The sequence below is a fragment of the Heloderma suspectum genome, chromosome 2 (assembly GCF_057233095.1).
Source record: "Heloderma suspectum isolate Gila_16-S chromosome 2, 16-S_ref, whole genome shotgun sequence".
In the NCBI taxonomy this organism is placed as follows: Eukaryota; Metazoa; Chordata; class Lepidosauria; order Squamata; family Helodermatidae; genus Heloderma; species Heloderma suspectum.
In genome coordinates, this window is record NC_139459.1 from 129,787,762 (window position 1) to 129,802,630 (window position 14,869).

Genomic DNA, 14,869 nt, shown 5'->3' on the forward strand with positions numbered 1-14,869 from the left:
AGGGAAATCTTGAGCACGTGATTCTACTGAATGTATATAAACCATGTAATAGGATTGTATAATCAAATGTCCTCATGACATCCTTGGCCACCATATTCCTTATTTCTATAATTTGATTACATGCCTTAAAAATATGCAAAGATTTTCATGTTGCTATGAACACAAAGCCAGAATAGACTTCTGCACAGAGATGAATGGAAAGACGATTATCTTGCCAGTTCTAAAAATAACCAGCTCCAATAGATGGGAGTCTAAAATGGTGATGCAGTATTTGACGCTGTACTCTGTAGAACAGGGGTGCACAAACTTTTTGGGTCTGAGGTTCCCACTACATACAGCTCATACGCACACAAACACATCACACACAACCCCCCCACCGACATCCAACTCTTGCCCAAGAGCATTGCAGAGGCCCGATACCTGGTTTGATCAGAGAAAACCAACATTCCTCCCAGAAACCTCAGTTCTCAAACCACCCAGCCATCCAGGAACCCTGGCTCTGAGCCCTTCTCCCTCCTCTAATCTACTCCCTTGCAGAAGGATCCTGACATCCCACACACTGTTACCTGCAACATTTCCAGAAAACACAAGGAAAGAGGAGGAAATGCTCTAGGAATGAGCTCTATGGTTCCTGACACAGAAGTCCCATTCCTAGAACATCCTAGGAAGCAGGCAGGAACCTTTGAGCACTGCTTCCTAGGATGTTCTGGAGATGCTCTAGGAATGAGGCTTCTATGGCTGGAAGCATAGCGCTTGTTTATTTTTATTTATTTTATGTATTTATTAAATTTATTAATCTGGCCGGTCACCCAGCCACTCTGGGCGATGTACAACAAATAAAAACAGTTTATACAATACCATTCAACATTAAAAACATCACATTTCTAAAATTACCCTAGCCCACCCCAAATGCCTGCCTGAACAACCATGTTTTTAATGCGTGACGGAAGCTCATTAAAGAGGGAGCATGGCAGAGTTCCCTAGGGAGGGAGTTCCACAGAGTGAGGGCCACCACAGAGAAGGCCCTCTCCCTCATCCTCACCAGCCTAGCTGTCCTGGCTGATGGGACAGAGAGAAGGCCATCCGAGGCTGATCTTGTTGAGCGGCCTATCTGGTGTTGCTGGAGGCTCTCCTTGAGATAGAGCTCTTGTTCCTAGAGCTCCCCCCCCCCGCTTTTTATTCTTCTGGATGTCAGTTGGGAGCCATCAGATTGGACTTGGGAGGCCACGTCAAAGACTTAATTATTTATTTGCATCTATGCCCTGCCCCATTCAAAAGGTTGCTTACAGTATTTTACATTTTCTCCCATTGGTTTAGCCTATCCTTTCATTACCCTTCCTGACATTTTCCATTCCAGTCCTTACATAATTGTTTAAAAATAAGGAAAAAATCCCAAATTCTATCAAGTGCTTTCCCACAATTTCTTTTCCCAGCTCACATGAAGAACTCCATATTCACCTATCCATATACAAGCCAAAGACATCGGTCCAAGACTCCACCAGCCCCTCCCAGCTCATGTTAAATCAAAGTCTGGGTGCTCAAGGTTGCTTCCTTACCCACCATTTATCTCCCCAACCACTGAAATGTGGAGAAGTGGGGGACAGGAAATCAGGCCTACTCTCAGACTGCAAAATAGAAGCATATGCAGTAACAGTTCCTTGCGGCAGAGCGTGAACATGGCCAGCATAATGAGCACGCTTGGCTGCGTCCTCCCACATCTCTGATGACCTCAGGGCCAAATCAAAATACGTCTTTGCCCTGATGGCTTTTTAGTAGAGAAGGCAGTAGATACATTTTAATGATAAATAAAATAAATGTAATGTAATGTGCAAGTTTTTATAAATGCAAGGCGCATCCTCGGGGGACGGGAGGAGACAACTGATAATTATCAGGATTGTAGCAGGGGGGTTGACAAATACAAATAGCAACTTCAGAGGATGGATTTTCCTCACGACCTCACAGAGGAGGAAGAAGAGTTAAATTCCCCACACCCGCTGCAATCTGAAAAATTATCACCCCACCCCCTTTCAGAGATGCTATTGTGCATTTTTTAAAACACATGCACATTAAATGCAGACATATCTAATGTCACTTCTGGTTTGGGGTGTGTGTGTGTGTGTGTGTGTGTGTCCCCACCCCACTTTCCATACAGGTCATATGTCCCTCTGATGGCCTCAGCTGCAGCAATAGCCGTTGTTAGCTGAGTGTGTGTAGGGAGGGTTCCTTCTGAAGATGAGTCCAGATTTGGTGGAGTCCACAGAAGCAAAAGGAAAAGAGATCTTTGGATGTGCCTTCTGTCTCATGACAAAACTGTTTCACAATCACTGAAAGCTGCAATCATTTTGTCACATTTAACTTACCTTAGCGGCCCTCTGCTTGCCATCTTCTGTCCCTATTATACTACCGCTTCATAATTTAGTATTGACTAGTGCTCCTTTGTGAAGAGTTGGGTGGTCCTCTCTATACACCACTCACTCACATCCCTCCTTTTAAACCTCTCTTTCTTTTGTACTGTACTGCTGGACCTCTGGAGACTTCCGCTTGCCTAACTCTATGCATTTCACCCTTTGTACATGGATCACTTTTCTTTCCCATTGCCCTAAATATTATAACCCACTTGGCGTTACATAGGCAAGACACGATGCAACAGACTAGGACTCCCAAATGGATTAGCATGGTGTAAAAAAAAAGGGGGGGGGGAGAAATATTTACTACAGCTTGACTTGGGGCCTGCTAGCACTTATCTTACAGTTATATAGGATAATTTCAGATTTCACAGGAATGAAACAAATAGGAGGCCAACCTTGCAAACCTCTTCAAAACTGCGAAGGCATCGAGATATGCTTGCATAATTGCTAGTATTTTCTTGAAAACCTCTCTAGGAGAGGGCAGGGGTGAGGGGGAAGGGGAGCCAGTTTCTTTACAATCTAGTCTGTGCTGCATAGACCAGCCGTGGTGGTCTAGGCCAAGGCAGAACATTTGTGAGTTGCACAATAGCGCAGCCTGGCCTGACTATTATCAGCTGCTGTTTTCTGGTTAGCTTTCCTTTTATTCAAGTACACAATGAAAGTCTTTATCACCCTTCAGTCATAGTGACTCTTGAGGAATACATCTGGTTTTCTCTTTCAGCAGCTCTGAAAAGGTCAGTCTGTTCATTTCTTATTCGTAGGACACCACATCTCTCTCCCCCTCCTCCTGAACTGTGGGGAGAGAGGGAGAGAGAGATTGAGGCCTACAGCTTTTCATTCCACCTTGTCTGTAATTAGACATGGTGTCGCTCTAGAAACCTACCCATTGAAATTCTCCCACGTACCTCTTTTCGGAGGACACAGGAGCAGAAAAGGAATGCAGGAGCGTATTTCCCATTGTGCGTTTCAAAATCATAACTGTCACCAACCAACTCCCACCCACCATCCTCCTCTTTTGCTAATGTTTCCAGAATGAGTGGCCCAGCCATCACACTGCTCCAGCGATTGTGGCAATATCAGGTTCATGCGTCTGTGAGCATCTGAGAGAGAAGGCTGCCGATTACTTGTGCAAATGCAGCCGTAATTTTTTTTCTTCTCCACTCTACTGGTGTTAAACATTCTTCACACGCGCTGGAACATAATAACAAGTGTGCCCATGAGGAAAGAGCAGCTGGTGCCTGACAAATTATCTTCCTCAAGGCAAGCAAACAGTGGCTTGCACTCCAGCAGTCAAATGGGCATGATTTTGGTTCCACCTTTTGCGTCTGGGCACAACAGGCCAGGCCCTTGGCTGATGGTAAGTCAGTGGAGCACTGCCAAAATGTAGGTTTTGGCTACATTCACTGGCTTTTTCCAGACATTCATATCTGACTCACCAATATTCACATTGAGGATGCAATGGTTCAGAAACCATTTGAAGCTTTCTATGTTACTGAAACTGTATTTGACTCTGCAGTCATCCTACACATGATAGGATTGCCAGATGTCTTCTGTATCTTTAAGAATGGCACAGCGCTGAGGCAATTCCCTTCATCAGAGGGAGAATAGGGAGAAAAGGGCATATTAATATAATTAATAATAGTTACATACCGCTTAATATAAACACATCTCTAAGCAGTAAATGTACAAATATTAAAAATACATTTAAATACACTACTGAAGCACTATTAAAAACTATTTCAATTACAATTTTGCATCACATGTGATTGTTTCTTCCTCAAGAGCAACTGTATTTATTACATTTATATCCTGCCCTTTGCTGAGGAGGTCAGGACAGTATACAAAGTACCCCTCCCCATTTAGTTAATAAATAAATAAATTTTCAAATCGTATGTCCCGTCGTTCTATAAAACGAGAAGGGCAGCTTACAGTACTAGGAAAATTTAAAACACCAAAACACAATAATAAAAAACAAATCACAAATTACGATTCTCCAATAAAACTTAGCTAAAGCAGTTAAACCCCTTCATGGATCATTGCCTTGTTGTGGCGAAGGGGCTTGCGTAACTCAGTGAAGCCATAAGCTATGCCGTGCAGGGCCACCCAAGACGGACAGGTCATGGCAGAGAGTTCTGACAAAATGTGGTCCACTGGAGAAGGAAATGGCAACCCACTCCAGTATTCCTGCCAAGAAAACCCCATGGAACGTATCACAAGGCTAAAAGATATGACACCGGAAGAGGAGCTCCTCAGGTCGGAAGGTGTCCAATATACTACTGGGGAAGAGCAGAGGGTATTTCCAAGTAGCACCAGAAAGAGTGAAGCGGCTGGGCCAAAGCCAAAAGGACACTCAGCTGTGGATGTGTCTGGTGGTGAAAAGAAAGTCCAATGCTGTAAAGAACAATATTGTTTAGGAACCTAGAATGTAAGATCAATGAATCAAGGTAAGCTGGAGGTGGTCAAACATGAGATGGCAAGATTGAACATCGACATCTTGGGAATCAGCGAACTAAAATGGACAAGCACGGGCGAATTTAATTCAGGTGACCGTTATATCTACTACTGCGGGCGAGAATCCCTTAGAAGAAATGGAGTAGCACTTAGGGATGTATGAAAGTCACTTACCTTTCCGCGGATTATGTTTATGGTGGGGGGGAGGCATTCCGTCCCTCCCCCCGGAATCCTCGACGGGGGGGGAGGCGATCCGTTCCTCCCCCCCGGAATCCTCGAACGGCCAGCTGTGCTCCGCGGCGGCTCCACGGAGCAGCTGGCCAGGCCCAGGCCAGAGCCGTCCACAGCCAGATTTCCAGCCGCGGAGGGCTCTGGGTAAAAAACCAAAAAACAAAAACCCGCGTATGCAAATGGTGGCGGCTATGGCCGCCGCCATTTGCGTTCCTTATTTTTGGCCGTCTTAGTCTACGTAAATATTTACGTAGACTATTACAGCGAAAATAAAGGGGAGCGCAAATAGCCCCTGCTACGCTATTTGCGTTCCCTTTATTTTCACCGTAATAGTCTACGTAAATATTTACGTAGACTAAGACGGCCAAAAATAAGGAACGCAAATGGCGGCGGCCGTAGCCACCACCATTTGCGTATGCGTTGTTGTTTTTTTAACCCAGCCGTGATAGGCTACATAAATCTTTACGTAGCCTATCACGTCTCTGTAAAAAAAACAACAACCACCTCCAGACTGCAAATGGCGGTGGCGGCAGCCGGTCGGAAGACCAGCCGCCGCTGCCGAAGCTGCCGCCGGAGCCGCCGCTGCCCGGAACATCCGCCCCAGGTACGTCTTGTCCCGGGGGGGATCTGCGGGGGGGCAGGGGGTGGCAGGCCGTTCCACCACAGATTTCGGGGGGCCGAATGCACTGGCATTCGGCCTCACTGAGATCCGTGGCGGAATTCTCTGACATCCCTAGCACTCATAGTCAATAAAAGGGTGGGAAAAGCAGTACTGGGGTACAATCTCAAAAACGATAGAATGATCTCAGTACGAATCCAAGGCAAACCATTCAACATCGCAGTAATTCAAGTCTATGCCCCAACCACTGAGGCCAAAGAAGCTGAGGTTGATCGGTTCTATGAAGACCTACAACACCTTCTAGAACTAACACCAAAAAAAGATGTCCTCTTCATCATAGGGGATTGGAATGCTAAAGTAGGAAGTCAAGAAATAACCGGGACAACAGGCAAGCATGGCCTTGGTGTACAAAATGAAGCAGGACAAAGGCTAATTTTTGCCAAGAGAACACGCTGTTCATAGCAAACACTCTTTTCCAACAGCACAAGAGGCGACTCTACACATGGACATCACCAGATGGTCAATATCGAAATCAGATTGATTATGTCCTTTGCAGCCAAAGATGGAGAAGCTCTATACATTCAGGAAAAACAAGACGTGGAGCTGACTGTGGCTCAGATCATGAGCTTCTTATTGCAAAATTTCAGCTGAAATTGAAGAACGTAGGGAAAACCACTAAACCATTCAGGTATGACCTAAATCATATCCCTTATGAATATACAGTGGAGGTGATGAATAGACTTAAGGGATTAGACCTGATAGACAGAGTGCCTGAGGGGGTCTGTAACATTGTTCAGGAGGCAGCAACTCAATCTATCCCAAAGAAAAAGAAATGCAAGAAAGCAAAGTGGCTGTCTGATGAGGCTTTACAAGTAGCTGAGGAAAGAAGGGAAGTGAAAAGCAAGGGAGAAAGGGGAAGATATATCCAACTGCATGCAGATTTCCAGAGAATAGCAAGGAGAGACAAGAAGGCCTTCTTAAATGAACAATGCAAAGAAATGGAGGAAAAAATAGAATGGGAAAGACTAGTGATCTTTTCAAGAAAATCGGAGATATCAAGGGAACGTTTTGTGCAAAGGCGGGCATGATAAAGGACAAAGAAGGCAGGGACCTGACAAAAGCAGATGAGATTAAGAAGAGGTGGAAAGAATACACAGAAGAACTATACGGGAAAGATCTTAACGTCCTTGATAGCCATGAGAGTGCAGTCACTGAACTTGAGCCGGACATCCTAGAAAGTAAAGTCAAGTGGGCCTTAGGAAGCATTACTAACAACAAAGCTAGTGGAGATGGCAGTATTCCAGCTGGGATATTTAAAATCATAAAAGATTATGCTGTTGTGCTGCACTCAATATGCCAACCAATTTGGAACACTTAACAGTGGCCACAAGACTGGAAAAGGTCACTTTACATTCCAATTCCAAAGAAGGGCAATGCCAAAGAGTGTTCAAACTACCGTACAATTGCGCTCATTTCACATGCCAGCAAGGTTATGCTCAATATCCTACAAGCAAGGCTTCAGCAGTATGTGAACCGAGAACTACCGGAAGTACAAGCTGGGTTTCGAAGAGGCAGAGGAACTAGAGATCAAATTGCCAACATTCACTGAATCATGGAGAAAGCAAGAGAATTCCAGAAAAACGTCTATTTCTGCTTCATTGACTATGCTAAAGCCTTTGATTGTGTGGATCACAACAAACTGTGGCAAATTCTTAAAGAGACGGGAGTACCAGACCACCTTACCTGTCTCCTGAGAAACCTGTACGAGGGTAAAGAAGCAACAGTAAGAACCGGACTTGGAACAACCGATTGGTTCAAAATTGGGAAAGGAGTATGACAAGGCTGTATATTGTCGCCCTGCTTATTTAACTTATATGCAGAGTACATCATGAGAAACGCCGGGTTGGATGAATCACAGGTCGGAATTAAGATTGCTGGGAGAATTATCGACACCCTCAGATACGCAGACAATACCACCCTAATGGCAGAAAGCGAAGAGGATCTGAAGAGCCTCTTGTTGAGGGTGAAAGTGGAGAGTGCAAAAGCTGGTTTGAAACTCAACATTAAAAAAACTAAGATCATGGCATCTGGCCCCATTACTTCCTGGCATATAGAAGGGGAAGAAATGACAGTGACAGATTTTATTTTCTTGGGCTCCAAGATCACCGCAGACGGTGACTGTAGCCATGAAATTAAAAGACGCTTGCTCCTTGGGAGGAAAGCGATGGCAAACCTAGACAGCATCGTAAGAAGCAGAGACATCACCTTGCCGACAAAAGTTCATATAATCAAAGCTATGGTTTTCCCAGTAGTAACATATGACTGTGGGAGCTGGATTATAAGGAAGGCTGAGTGCCGAAGAATTGATGCTTTCGAACTGTGGTGCTGGAGAAGACACTTACGAGTCCCCTGGACTGCAAGGAGGTCAGTTCAGTCAATCCTAAAGGAAATCAACCCTGACTGCTCATTGGAAGGACAGATACTGAAGCTGAAGCTCAAATATTTTGGCCACCTAATGCGAAGAGAAAACTCACTGGAAAAGACCCTGATGCTGGGAAAGATTGATTGAAGGCAAAAAGAGAAGGGGATGGCAGAGGATGAGATGGCTAGATAGCAACACCGATGCAATGACTATGAACTTGAGCACACTCCGGGAGACAATGGAGGACAGGAAGGCCTGGCGTGCTATGGTCCATGGTGTCACGAAGAGTCGGACATGAGTTAATGACTGAACACAACAACAAAGCAGCTAAAAAGGCAGCAGGAACATAAAATCAACATGAGCAATAATCTGCAAAAGCTTGTGGAATTAAAACTGCCCATCTAAAAGCAAGCAGCAATGAGGCAAGGTGTACTTCCCTAGGGAGGCTATTTCTATTCTAGAAAGGCAGTGCAATGTGGTGGTTAGGATGTCAGATTAGGACTGAAAGGCCCAGGTTCAAATTCATACTCAGCTTTAAAGCTCACCAGGTGACCGGTCATTATCTCTCAACCTAAGCTTCCCTCATAGGGTTGTTGGGAGGAGAAAATGAGGAGGGAAAGTTCATATACACTACTTTGAACTCCTTGGAGGTAAGGTTAAATATAAATGTATATTTCCCAATTCCAGGTGTACCAGCTGATTAATCATGGGGACTCGCCCACCATGCTTCTGAAGGTGGGAAACGGGGCTTCAGAAGAGGAATGAAATTTGGAGGCAGGCTTATATGGAGGAAGGTGATTCTTGTGATATTCTGGTTCCACACTGTTTAGGGCTTTAAAGGTCAAAAGCAGACCTGGAAGTAAATTGGCAATTAGCATGCATGGCTGGTACAAGATTGATGCAGTATGGTCTCACTGACTGGCTCAAGTCAAGATTCTGGCAGCTGCCATTTTATCCTTTCAACAACCCTGTGAGGTCTGTTAGGACCAGAAGTAGTGACTAGCCTGAAATTACACAGTGAGCTTCGGTGCTGAGTGCGAATGTGAACCCAGTCCTCCCCAGTCCTAGCCTGAACTGTAAGCAGTACACCATGCTGGCTCCAAGCTGATTCTCTGCTCTGGTACAAAAAGGAACCACAACCAATTCTCTTAAATCATACTATCCCCCCAACTTAATATTAAGTGAAAGGGCTCAGCTTTTACATGCAAAAGGTCCCAGGTTCAATCCCCAGCATCTCCAGGTAGGGTTTGGAAGGAGGTGGGGAACCTTGTCTGGAATGCCAGACCGCTACTGCCAGCCAGGACAGACAAAACTGAGGTACTTGGCCTAATGGCCTGACTTGGTATGAGGTGGCTTTCTAAGTTCCTAAATCTATGCAAAAGCAAGGCCTGGAACCCTACTGTCAATCTTGCCCCTCCCCCCCGAAATGTTGACTCCTCATCTCTGAAGTCTGAAGTGGTGCCATGCTGTTCACTGTACTACATGGCCTCTAGCACGAAAACCTACCCAGATTTTAAGATTATCGTCTTAGGCTCTACATTCCAGTCTCCTTTTTAACCACACCTATTTGGTGAGTACAGGGCCTCTTGTCTAGTGGCACCAGGACTGTGGAATTCCATCCTGCAGGATATCCCTTAAGTTTCCTCACTGTGTGCATATAAGCATGCTTTGAAAATACTTTTATTCTGGAAGGCTTTTTATGATTAGTGTCTGTGTATGAACCTAACAACATAAGGAGTCCTATCTAGTCCAGCATTCTGTTCACAAAGTGGCCAACCAGATGCTTGTGGGAAACCCACAAGTAGGGTTAACCCTTATACTCCTTGAATATATCAAATCCCATTTTAAAGCTGTCTCAGTTGGTGGTCACCACCACATCTTGCGGAATTGAATTCCATAGTTTAAGTATGCACTGAGTGAAGAAGTACTTCTTTTTGTCTCTCCACAGTCTCCTACCATTCAGCTTCATTGGCTGACCCTGGGTTCCAGTATTATGCTGACTTGCTAGTTCTGTTTTAAGCTGTGCTGTTCTTATTGGTTTCTCCTACTTTGCTGTTGTTATTATTATTTTTATGGACATTGTATCTAAGCTGTTTTGTGAGATTCCCCCCACCCCCCGGAAATGCGTACTTTGTAAATAAATAAATAGTGACTGGAGATGCCACACCTGATGAAATGTTCCCTTTTATGCTGATTTTAATGGTGTTCTCCCAGGTCATAAACCTTGCAATCTTTGCACATGAAACAGTTTGAACTAGTCAGTCTGGCTCACTTCCTCTAAGATCAAGCTGTCACTTAGGATTGGCACCTCCCCCATGCCCCACACCGAGGCTCTATGCCTTTTGACAAACGCACTGCAAGCAGAAAACACACAAAAAATGCTGCTTTCCATATCACTGCATCTCCATACCTGGGAAGCTATGCCTGTTGAACTTCTGCCTGTAATGCAGCTGATCAAGCGCAGAACCCGACAGGTTATAAAACGATGAGAACCGTACTGCCAGTTGTGTTTGAAGGAAGTTCAAATTGAATTACATAAAGCAGAACATTAGCTAGACACATCACATTAATTTCTTCTATGAGAACAAGCTAATATTCACCAGGACTCAGTCAAAAAGTACATTTGGTGCAAAAGCTGCTGGTTTATTAACTTCTGCTGCCAAGAAGCCTAAGATGTCGTGGTTTGATTCTTGAATTCTTGAACCGTATCCAGGGTTTTTCTCCCCTCCCCTATCTCATATTATGCAGATGTTCTTTTTTGTTATCTTTCTCAGCTTTCATTGAGCTGCCGAAAAACCTTATGTAGCCTAAGCCTGCTGTTGTTGAGGGTATGCTCTGAGAAAGTCTCTTTCTGCAGTATTTTCAGCATTATTTGAGTTGTGTGTTGTTGTTGTTGTTGTTCAGTCGTTAAGTCGTGTCTGACTCTTCGTGACCCCATGGACCATAGCACGCCAGGCTTTCCTGTCCTGCGCTCTCTCCCGGAGTGTGCTCAAGTTCATATTCATTGCATCGGTGATGCTATCTAGCCATCTCATCCTCTGCTGTCCCCTTCTCCTTTTGCCTTCAATCTTTCCCAGCATCAGGGTCTTTTCCAGTGACTTTTCTCCTTGCATTACGTGGCCAAAATATTTGAGCTTCAGCTTCAGTATCTGTCCTTCCAATGAGCAGTCAGGGTTGATTTCCTTTAGGATTGACTGATGTGACCTCTTTGCAGTCCAGGGGACTCGTAAGAGTCTTCTCCAGCACCACAGTTCGAAGGCATCAATTCTTCGGTGCTCAGCCTTCCTTATAATCCAGCTCTCACAGCCATACGTTGCTACTGGGAAAACCATAGCTTTGATTATACGATGTGATTCATCCAACCCGGCGTTTCTCATGATGTACTCTGCATATAAGTTAAATAAGCAGGGCGACAATATACAGCCTTGTCGTGCTCCATTCCCAATTTTGAACCAATGGGTTGTTCCATGTCTGGTTCTTACTGTTGCTTCTTGACCCTCGTACAGGTTTCTCAGGAGACAGGTAAGGTGGTCTGGTACCCCCATCTCTTTCAGAATTTGCCAGAGTTTGTTGGGATCCACACAATCAAAGGCTTTAGCATAGTCAATGAAGCAGAAATATACGTTTTTCTGGAATTTTCTTGCTTTCTCCATGATCCAGCGAATGTTGGCGATTTGATATCTAGTTCCTCTGCCTCTACGAAACCCTGCTTGTACTTCCGGTAGTTCTCGGTTCACATACTGCTGAAGCCTTGCTTGTAGGATTTTGAGCATAACCTTGCTGGCATGTGAAATGAGCACAATAGTACGGTAGTTTGAACACTCTTTGGCATTGCCCTTCTTTGGAATTGGAATGTAAAGTAACCTTTTCCAGTCTTGTGGCCACTGTTGAGTGTTCCAAATTTGCTGGCATATTGAGTGCAGCACTTTAACAGCATCATCTTTTAGGATTTTAAATAGCTCAGCTGGAATACTGTCATCTCCGCTTGACTTCACCCTCTAGGATGTCCGGCTCAAGTTCAGTGACCGCACTATCATGGCTATCAGGGACATTAAGATCTTTCCTGTATAGTTCTTCTGTGTATTCTTGCCACCTCTTCTTAATCTCCTCTGCTTCTGTGAGGTCCCTGCCTTCTTTGTCCTTTATCATGCCCGTCTTTGCACAAAACGTTCCCTTGATATCTCCAATTTTCTTGAAAAGATCTCTAGTCTTTCCCATTCTATTTTTTCCTTAATTTCTTTGCATTGTTCATTTAAGAAGGCCTTCTTGTCTCTCCTTGCTGTTCTCTGGAACTCTGCATTCAGTTGGATATATCTTCCCCTTTCTCCCTTCCTTATCGCTTCCCTTCTTTCCTCAGCTACTCGTAAAGCCTCATCAGACAGCCACTTTGCTTTCTTGCATTTCTTTTTCTTTGGGTTGGATTGAGTTGCTGCCTCCTGAACAATGTTACGGACCTCCATCCATAGTTGCTCAGGCACTGTCTATCAGGTCTAATCCCTTAAATCTATTCCTCACCTCCACTGTACATTCATAAGGAATATGATTGAGGTCATACCTGAATTGTTTAGTGGTTTTCCCTACATTCTTCAATTTCAGCCGAAATTTTGCAATAAGAAGCTCATGATCTGAGCCACAGTCAGCTCCACGTCTTGTTTTTCCTGACTGTATAGAGCTTCTCCATCTTTGGCTGCAAAGGACATAATCAATCTGATTTTGATATTGACCATCTGGTGATGTCCATGTGTAGAGTCGCCTCTTGTGCTGTTGGAAAGGAGTGTTTGCTATGAACAGTGTGTTCTCTTGGCAAAACTCTATGAGCCTTTGCCCTGCTTCATTTTGTACACCAAGGCCATGCTTGCCCGTTATCCCGGTGATTTCTTGACTTCCTACTTTAGCATTCCAATCCCCTATGATGAACAGGACATCTTTTTTTGGTGTTAGTTCTAGAAGGTGTTGTAGGTCTTCATAGAACCGATCAACCTCAGCTTCTTTGGCCTCAGTGGTTGGGGCATAGACTTGAATTACTGCGATGTTGAATGGTTTGCCTTGGATTCGTACTGAGACCATTCTGTCGTTTTTGAGATTGTGCCCCAGTACTGCTTTTCCCACCCTTTTGTTGACTATGAGTGCTACTCCATTTCTTCTAAGGGATTCTTGCCCACAGTAGTAGATATAATGGTCACTTGAATTAAATTCGCCCATGCCTGTCCATTTTATGTTCGCTGATTCCCAAGATGTCGATGTTCAATCTTGCCATCTCATGTTTGACCCTGCAGGCAAATGGAGGCCTACGTACATGAATGATGAAGTTCCAGTGACGTAAACTAATCCTGATGGAACAACTAATGGGGGAGATGGGTAAGAAGATTAATGTATAGTGCAGGAAGCACTAAGGAAAGGAAGACACTGGTGGAGAACTTGATGGGGGCAAGAGTATAGCACACAGGTGGCATTTCAGGTTTCAGTTAAGTAAGGTAGATTCAAGCCAATGTTTAAAAACTTACTTTTAGACAGGGGTGGGAAATTGTTTGCCCTCCAGGGGCCCACATGCTGGTGGGCATGGCTGTGGGGGTGGCCAGGGCCAGCATTATGTTTCCATAGGCTTCTCTCTCCATTCACACAGTCAAACATACACCCTTCACACATACACACACACATGCACACACAGCCTTCTGCCCATGCACACACACATACATATTCTTATATACAGTTACTCAAATGCATAGCAATTTTCACTAGCACATGGGAGTGACCCTCCCTACATCCCATTTCCCCATAACAATTGCACCCCCCCCCCAACTCTGCTGTTCATGTGCTTGGAAGGCTGGAGGCAGGGGATGTGATATTTATTTATTTATTTATTTATTCATTCATTCATGTATTTCATTTTTAAACCATCCAATAACTAATGTTCTCCCCTTACATGTGGAGCATGGCACAGTGTGTGTGTGTGTGTGGGGGGGTGGATTTGGAAATGGAAGCTTGGGCACCTGTGTGGGCTGCATCTGAATTCCTCCAAGGGTCGCATGTGGGCTGCAGGCCATCGGTTGCCCATATGAGCTTTAAGATATAGTCAAAATTAAATTGCAACCTTCAAAAAAACCCCACAACCCATATTTTAATAGCACCGTTGGGGGTAGAGATGGTAATGAAGCTTGCCTGGCACAGGCCTGGATGTGAACATCAGGAGGTTGTCATGCTTGCCTGAAAGAAGAGGCAAGAGCTGCAAATCCCTGAATTCTTCTCTGACTTGGCTTAACTGTCATTTTACAGCCAGGAATCTGGGAGGGTTGCAAGTGATCCCTCTCTGTCAAATTGGGGTGGGTGGGGGTGGAGTTATAATTGGCTGAGAAAAGAGCTGAGACATTTTCAGATTTGGGGGCGGAAATGGCTTGGTTTATTTCCAAACCAGTCAGCCATGGGCAGCCTGCCCATCTCTACCTGTGGTTAATTTTCTATACCTTGGAACACCCCGACAGAGGAAGAAATAGTCACGTGTTCTCTGAAACACAGGGGATGGCAAAGGGAAAGGAACTGCATGCTGGGCATGCTGGGAGTTGCAGTCTAACAGTTCTGGAGGGCACCAGGTTGGGGAAGGCTGTTCTAGCTCCTTAGATAATGCCCTGACACAACCCATTCCAGGCAGCTCTGGGACTCATGTCTCCCCCCGACACACACACACATTCTCTTTTATCTCACCGGCTGAGGCCTGATTCACACATGCATAATATCTTATTT

General features: G+C 44.7%; 1 long non-coding RNA gene across 2 annotated transcripts in view; it reads right to left on the reverse strand.

Moving 5' to 3' along the window:
• LOC146352737 (uncharacterized) overlaps window positions 1-10,770 on the reverse strand; it is a 30,720-nt gene extending 19,950 nt beyond the window's left edge. Inside the window, exons 1-2 of one of the 2 annotated variants that reach the window (XR_014787830.1) lie at window positions 10,542-10,770; window positions 3,314-3,996 (exon numbers count right to left, since the gene is read on the reverse strand). This is a non-coding gene — a long non-coding RNA (uncharacterized LOC146352737). Of the gene's footprint in view, window positions 1-566; window positions 3,997-10,541 lie in introns of both variants that reach the window. The other variant, XR_014787829.1, reaches the window with a different exon arrangement.
• Between the last annotated feature and the right edge of the window lie 4,099 nt (window positions 10,771-14,869).